The sequence below is a fragment of the Girardinichthys multiradiatus genome, chromosome 2 (genome assembly GCF_021462225.1).
Source record: "Girardinichthys multiradiatus isolate DD_20200921_A chromosome 2, DD_fGirMul_XY1, whole genome shotgun sequence".
NCBI lineage: Eukaryota > Metazoa > Chordata > Actinopteri > Cyprinodontiformes > Goodeidae > Girardinichthys > Girardinichthys multiradiatus.
Window position 1 is genome coordinate 33,045,174 of NC_061795.1, and position 6,525 is coordinate 33,051,698.

The window sequence follows — 6,525 nt, forward strand, 5'->3', positions numbered from 1 at the left end:
TTCTAATAAACAATGCTTTGAAATATATTAAGTTAAGCTATTCTAGACTGCAAGCAAAGCAATTTAGCATTTTACCATTGTATTGCTGAAATAAACATGCACCTTTACTGAAAAATAACAGTTTCTGGATGGCAGCATGTTGGTACAAAGACTTTATTTACCAGTAATCATTACTGGTCCTTTCATGGATGTGTATGTTGTCCAAAATAACTAATCCACCCCCACATGACCACAAGCAGCATTTATTGATTCTGATTCTGATTACAACTTGCAAACAGGATTGAAGTGGGATTGTTCAGGAAACACAAATTTTGTATTGTGTTGTTTAACTTTCCTCTATGTATAAATTCCTCCAGAGACCCCTGATCTTTCAATAATAGCATGTATCACAGATACAACATGAAACACCCTATTGTTTACACTGAAAACACTGTAAAAACCTGGTGAGTCAGTTTATCTCAAACCATCTGGGGAAACTTGCTGCCTCGAGTCATTGAAATGTCTTATCTCACCATTTTTCACCTCTTGCAATGTTTTTGATGTGAGAATAAAATTTTCACACTGGTTAAACAGTTAGTACTTTGGTTTTGAAGAAAAATTAACAAATACTGTATGTGTCTGTGAAACAAACACTTGCCTAAGGTCACAAACAGGGGGCAGCATAGTGGGAGGAGGAAGTCAGCGCATTGGTACCTACAGCAGCATAGCGGTCTTCTGCTATAAAGTAAGCAGAGGAGAACCACAGTTAAGCTCTTGCAAAGATTTTTTACTTTAATTTTCTTAATACTACTGCAGCCATGCAGCACAGTTAGTAGCACTGCTGCCTTGCAGCATAAAGGTACTGGGTTCAAGGATGGTCCTAGGGTCTTTCTGCGTGGAGTTTGGATGTTCTCCCTGTGCATGTGTGGGTTCTCCCTAGATACTCCGGCTTACTCTCACAGTCCAAAAACATAACTGCTAGGTTAATTGCTAGGTTAATTTCTCTACATTGCCCTTAGGTATAAGTGTGTGTGTGTGCATGGTTGTTTGTCCTGTGTGTCTGTGTTTCCCTGCGATGGACTGGTGACCTGTACCGGGTGTACCCTGCCTCTCGTCCGTAGACTGCTGGAGTTAGGCACCAGCTTTCCGTGACCCTGTATGGACCACGCGGGTATAGAAAATGGATAGATGGGTGTACTCTGACTCTCTCCCATTGACTGCTGGAGATAGACACCAGCAGTCACAATGAACTAAACAACTAAAAATTTTAATTTACCCAAAACAACTATGAGATGCTGAAAAAGATTGATTTAAATGTTTTAAGTTTTAGTGATCTTAATTAATTTATTAAATTGTTATCTTTTGGGGTTTACAATGAAATATTACTTTTATCATGTATCTACAAGTTTATTACCTCTATGTTTACGTATTTTTGAAATACAAAAATTCATTCCAGCTTTTGAAACTTGTTGCTGCAGCATTCTGAGGGGAATGGTAAACACTTTGGTTGTGCAGGCAACACCATGACTACTTAGGCAAATCAGCTGCAATAATATGTCGCCTGTGTGTTTTGTGATCAATTTAAATAAGACCAACTCCGTCAAACCAGACTGACACCGGTTTCAGGATTGCTCTTTGCTATTAACATGTGATGTTTTCCACTAAAGCCAGTTAAGATGTAATATATTTAAGAGAATACATCTACTTCTGTATGAAACACTGCTTTACACATGTAGACTATGTTTGCTAATCAGATGACTTTGAAGGCGATTGGCTGTCCTGGATTTTATTTAGGGGTATCTGAATACCAGGGGGCTGAATATGAATACACACCACACTTTTCATGCAAAATATTTTGGAAACCATCTGTCATTTTCCTTCAATTTCAAATTATGCACTGCTTTGTCTTGGGCGATCACATCAAATCCCCCAAAATGTATATTTAATTCTGTGATTTTAATGTGACAAAACGAGGAAAATACTTTTGCAAGGTACTGTATCTAAAGAGCTTATTTAACAAGTGATGATGCATATGAAAACAAAAAAGGAAACCCAAATCTGAATTAGGGCCTGGGTTTTCAAATTAGTTATTTAGAAGAGATGTGAACCACACTGGGTCCAAAGAGCGGCTGCTGTGTTGGAAAAGGCCTGCCGTGCTGCCTTCAGGAGGTGAAGGGATAAGCTCTCAAATGAGGGTTACACCCTGTGGTTGAGCTTTGCTGGTGACCACATCCATGAATTCAAATGAGCCTCTGGTCTAAAGCACCATAAATCTGCCCAACTAAAGCAAACAGAGAGGTAGTAAAATTTTGTTTTTACATGATATGACAGAACACGTGTTAGTTTATGTTATAGTTCGCTTATTTGAATGTCTCTATGAGTGAGCTGTGTCAGAAAAGGAAAGAAATAGTCCGGCTCTCTGTGTTCTCGTTTCAGGATTGGAATCTGTTTCCCCTCACGTGAACGTTTGTATTCCAAATTTTTAATGTGCACACAGGATGGGAAAGGGTTGAGATGTGGTCAGAATTCATCTCCTCACTTTACATATAATTTTCTTTGCAGGTGACCCTGACATCATGCAAATTAGTGCCATCATTTTTCCACTCAAAATGAACATGGAAAGATTTGTCTTTGCATGCACGGTGCAAGCATAAACAGTAGTTATATCTGATCCTTTTTATTAATCAGCAACATAATCCCGGTCAGAAGCCCCAAGAGATTGTATGTGGATTTGTTTTTTCTTTGACTAGGGGAGGGAGATGCTTTGTTGGTGCCATGGCACCATCATGTCGGCGTACCCCTAGGCAACAGGAAATGTTTTGACTTTTTTAATAGCGAGTGACAAACGGTGAGACACCGAAGCAGCTCATCAGCAAACTGATGATCCAGTTGCTTCGTTGAGATTGAGGACACACTGTGAGACTCAGTGTGTGTTTACCGTCCACTGTGCTGCAGGATGAAGAACTAAAAGTCAGCTACTGTAAACAATGTAAATTTTGACATCTTTTGCCCAACCTCCTGCACATACTGTTCTGCACTAATGCATTTACTGAATTTCTAGCACTTTTTAATCCATTTGATTTTAAAATGTTCATTTACTAATTTATATAAATGTATTTTTTATATTGTTGTTGTTTAGAAATATCCTATCCAGGAGTGACGCTGAAAAACTAGTCCATGCATTTGTTACTTCAAGGCTGGACTATTGTAATTCTTTACTATCAGGATGTCCACAAAATGCGGTTAAAAGCCTTCAGCTGATTCAAAATGCTGCAGCAAGAGTTTTGATGAAAATTAAAAAGAGAGATCATATTTCTCCTATTTTAGCTTCCCTTCATTGGCTCCCTGTTAAATCCAGAATAGAATTTAAAATTCTCCTCCTCACATATAAAGCCCTTAATGATCTAGCTCCATCATACATCAGATATCTGATTGTTCCATACGTTCCTAACAGGGCACTTTGTTCTCAGACTGAAGGTTTACTGGTAGTTCCTAGAGTCTCTAGAAGTAGAATGGGAGGCAGATCCTTTGGTTATCAGTGAGGCAGACGCCCTGTCTACTTTTAGGCTTAAAATTCTCCTTTTTGATGGCTTAGGTTATCTCAGTAGTTATGCTGCTATAGGCATAGGCAGTGGTGAAAGTAGTTTTAAATTCCTGCCGGTACTTAGGGGCGGAGCTACAGGTGGGTGCAAAACACTTTTACAAGTACCAAAACAAATTTACATTTCAGAAAACAAATTTACATTTCAGAAAACAAATTTACATTTCAGAAAACAATTTAACAAGATGCGGAACAAATTTACATTTCAGAAAACACTTTTACATTTGAGAAAATCAACCGGAAAGGGAATGTACCAACGCCGAGGCTGACCCGGAAGTCAGCCTCAGCGGCTGCATCCTTCGAAGGCCGTATTTGTAGGCCAATTACGTTACAGCGCGGCGACGAAGGCTGTCTCAATTCATGAATCATTCCGCGCAAATGCTGCCGACAAATGTGTCCTTATTTTTGCCCGATTTGAAGGATGGGTTGTGAGTATCCTTCGCGGCCCATCATTTCCCATCATTCATTGCGGGTCGAAGCGGATTGGTCAAGAAGGGGAAGCCATGGCGGACCATAGCAACAAAAGCTGTGAGTAAATTGTGGAAAATTACACTTTCTGTGACACAAATTAACTTCTGCAATGTTTTTAGTACGGGAATATAACTGTGTAGACGTGAAATATCTGCTTGATTTATCTAGACATCGCTTAATTTCAAACGTGCTCCGACATGTTCGGAGTTTTCCGTTCCCGGCGTAGTAACCGGCTCGCCTCGCCAGCCCTACCGGCGGTGAGGTGAGCTAGCCCTGTAGAGATCTGACCGTACTCCCGGCACTAAGCTCCCGCTGGCAGTTATCACAGTGAACGTTTAACACAAGGGATTTCTAACAGTTTATGTTATTATTTTAATTGTTACTGAAAATCGATTTAATATTTCAGGTGATATTAAGGTTAACCAGAATAAATGGTCAGTTTTATGTAATCCAACTGTATCGCTGGAGAGTGTGATTGAGAATAAATAAGCTTTTCAATATTAACTTTTAATGAAGACATGTGCTATATGTTTCAAAAGTTTATTTTTAATTCAGTTAGCATTATAATTTCTGATTCCAGGTACAATCCAGAGACAATCATGTTCAGGTAAAAAAGATGTTTGATTTAACTAGCCAATAAACAAAGAGATAGCAACTTTATGGCTAATGTATGTTGACATATTTTATATATATATATGTATTATAAACAAACACTTTAAATTTTAAGATAGATGGGAATTATAAAGTATTTGATCCCTTCTGGCTGTTCTTAGATAATTATATAATAATGCAGTCTTTTTGGTGTATTGGTATCTACTTGCTTTGATCACTTAAAATATCCAGAAGCATGCCTTAAAAATAATGTGTTTTTCCATCTCCATTCTTCCCTTTTCTAGACCAGACCCCTTTACTGCAGGATCAACCTGAGTGTCCCAGTCCTGAAACGCTTCTTCAACCAGGAGGACACCAGGCCTGATTTTCAGCTGAGCAGGGAGTCTCTGGCAGTGCTGCTTAATCTTTTGCACCAGGATAGGCAACATGGATGGGTGCTACTATTGAGACCTAGGTTTTTCTTTTCTGGCTGGCAAGTGGCACATCCTACAGAGTGGTCTGCAGAGTGTTTGGGATGCCTCGCTCTACTGTCCATTGCATCGTCCAGAGTTACAGAGGAGATGGTGGCTATTCGTCACCAGGTCATCTACCTTCTAAAGACCCCTGAGGACTTGAAGGCAGTGTCCCGTGAGTTTGCAGGGCTGGCACGCCACAGAGCTTTTCTTAAAGCCGTGGGGGCAATTGATGGCTGCCATATCCGCATCAGGTGTCCAAGCAGCCCTGATGGTCAGTGCTACAGGAACAGGAAACTCTTCCCTTCCATAATCCTGCAAGCAGTTTCTGAGAGCCATTTTATTGACACGTATGTGGGCTGGCCTGGGTCAGTGCATGACTCTAGGGTGCTCCGCCACAGCCCACTGTACAGTTTATCCTCCTCCAGGGTATTTTATCCTTGCTGATGGAGGGTACCCATGCCTCCAATATCCACTCCCCCTCATCACTCCCTAGAAGAGGACAAGACAAGGTGTGGGAGCCCAGCGCTTTAACAGCCATCATTCCAAAAACACGCTCTATAATAGAGCGTGTTTTTGGAATGATGAAAACCAGATTCAGGGCCATCTTCCTGCAAGCGCTGGAGGTGCACGACACCTTAGTATCTCACGTAAGTTTTGACCTAGATCCATTTTATATATACATTATACATAATATACACACATATGCACCCTCTTTTAAATTGTTTTCAGGTCATAACAGCATGCGCCATCCTTCATAACATCTGCCTTGGTGCTGGGAATGTCATTGTCCCAGAGGATGACCCAGAGGAGGCTGTAGAAGAGGATGAGGTCGGGACTGAGACAGTCAGCTTTGCTCTCTGGCAGAACCAGCTTTCAGCTGAGGTGTCCGCCCTGGAGGAGGTACCACCAGAACATGACTACTGTGTCAGCCAAGTATAATATTATAGATGTGATTAATTTTTGAGGGGTATAACTAATTGTAATATTTTGTGAGCACCATCTTCTAATTCTGCATTTTTCCAATTACCTCTTAGTGATGTGGCAGCCGTCAATTCAGCAAGCCCTTTAAACCCACTTGATGGACGATGACGTGGACAGTGGAGAGAGGCATCACAAACATCTGCAGACCACCTGTGTGATGCTTCGCTCACCATCCAGAAAGACAAACCAAAGGTCTCAGTTGCAGCATCCCATCCAAGTCTCTGACCTTGTGAAAGATTTAGCCACATCGCCAGACTTTCTGTTCAGAAAGAAATCTACCTCTTTGTTCTGTTGAAGAGGTTTTTCCAGGAACCGGTCACTCAGGTTGATCCTGCTGTCGCCATTGGAGATACTTGTACATAGTTTTATTTTATGCCTTTTGTCTTGTAATCTTGATCTGTTTGAATGTTTTCTTCCCCCATTCTG

The 6,525-nt window shown here is 40.7% G+C and overlaps 1 long non-coding RNA gene across 1 annotated transcript; it reads left to right on the forward strand.

Annotated features, from left to right (window-relative positions):
* Positions 1 to 5,740: 5,740 nt before the first annotated feature.
* On the forward strand, positions 5,741 to 6,211 carry LOC124879754. Its single transcript, XR_007041112.1, has 3 exons — positions 5,741 to 5,765; positions 5,848 to 6,018; positions 6,153 to 6,211. It is a non-coding gene; the product is annotated as an uncharacterized LOC124879754 (long non-coding RNA).
* Positions 6,212 to 6,525: the final 314 nt, after the last annotated feature.